The sequence below is a fragment of the Gossypium hirsutum genome, chromosome A02 (assembly GCF_007990345.1).
Source record: "Gossypium hirsutum isolate 1008001.06 chromosome A02, Gossypium_hirsutum_v2.1, whole genome shotgun sequence".
In the NCBI taxonomy this organism is placed as follows: domain Eukaryota; kingdom Viridiplantae; phylum Streptophyta; class Magnoliopsida; order Malvales; family Malvaceae; genus Gossypium; species Gossypium hirsutum.
In genome coordinates this window covers 96,978,648-96,979,598 of record NC_053425.1, presented here as the reverse complement: position 1 = coordinate 96,979,598, position 951 = coordinate 96,978,648, and the positions used below count along the sequence as shown (strand labels likewise).

The window sequence follows — 951 nt, the reverse complement described above, 5'->3', positions numbered from 1 at the left end:
AGTTAGGCCTGCTGTTGCTGCAAATTATTTTGAACTGAAACCTAACACAATTCAAATGATCCAACAGTTTGTTCAGTTTGATGATTTGCAAGACGAGGACCAAACGCTCATTTAGCAAATTTCTTAGAGTTTTACGACACTTTTAAGATCAATGGCATTTTTGATGAGGCCATTCGCCTTTGGTTGTTTCCCTCTTCATTAAGGAACAAAGCTAAACAGTGGTTGATCTCGTTACCACGAGGGCCAATCACTACTTAGGAACAAATGACCGAAAAATTTTTACTTAAATATTTTTCGCCAGCTAAAACGGCTAAGTTAAGGAATGATATTTCTTCTTTTGTGCAGATGGATCTAGAGACACTCTATGATGCATAGGAGAGATATAAGGATTTATTGAGAAGGTGCCCTCACCATGGGTTACCTTTATGGTTGCAGGTTCAAACGTTTTACAACGGCGTGAACCCTTCAACAAGGCAACTTATTGACGCAGCTGCTAGTGGGACTATCAATAATAAAACACCTAAAGTGGCTTACGAATTTATTGAAGAGATGTCACTAAATAACTATCAGTGGCAAGTCATGAGAACAAAGCCAAAGAAAGCAGCTGATGTTTTCAACCTCGATGCGGTTACTATGCTATCTAACCAGATAGAACTCTTAAATAAAAAGATTGACAGTTTGTGTGGTTCTACTTAGGTACATCCAGTGATGAGGTACGATTCAAATGGAGGAGGAGCATACACAAAATATCAACCCTTCAACCCTAGCACCGAGGAGGAATAAGTTCAATATATGAGTAATAATAATTCTAGATCTCAAAATAACCCATATAGTAACACATATAATACAGGTTGGAAGAACCATCCCAACTTCTCGTGGGGTGGTCAAGGGAATCAAAGGCCACAACATCCTCCGGGTTTTCAACAACCACCTTACCAACAGGAAAAGAAG

At 39.0% G+C, this 951-nt stretch overlaps 1 non-coding gene across 1 annotated transcript; it reads right to left on the bottom strand.

The window, feature by feature from the left end:
- Nucleotides 1-312: 312 nt before the first annotated feature.
- On the bottom strand, nt 313-419 carry LOC121216805 (small nucleolar RNA R71). The gene has a single exon (XR_005913023.1). It is a non-coding gene; the product is annotated as a small nucleolar RNA R71 (small nucleolar RNA).
- Nucleotides 420-951: the final 532 nt, after the last annotated feature.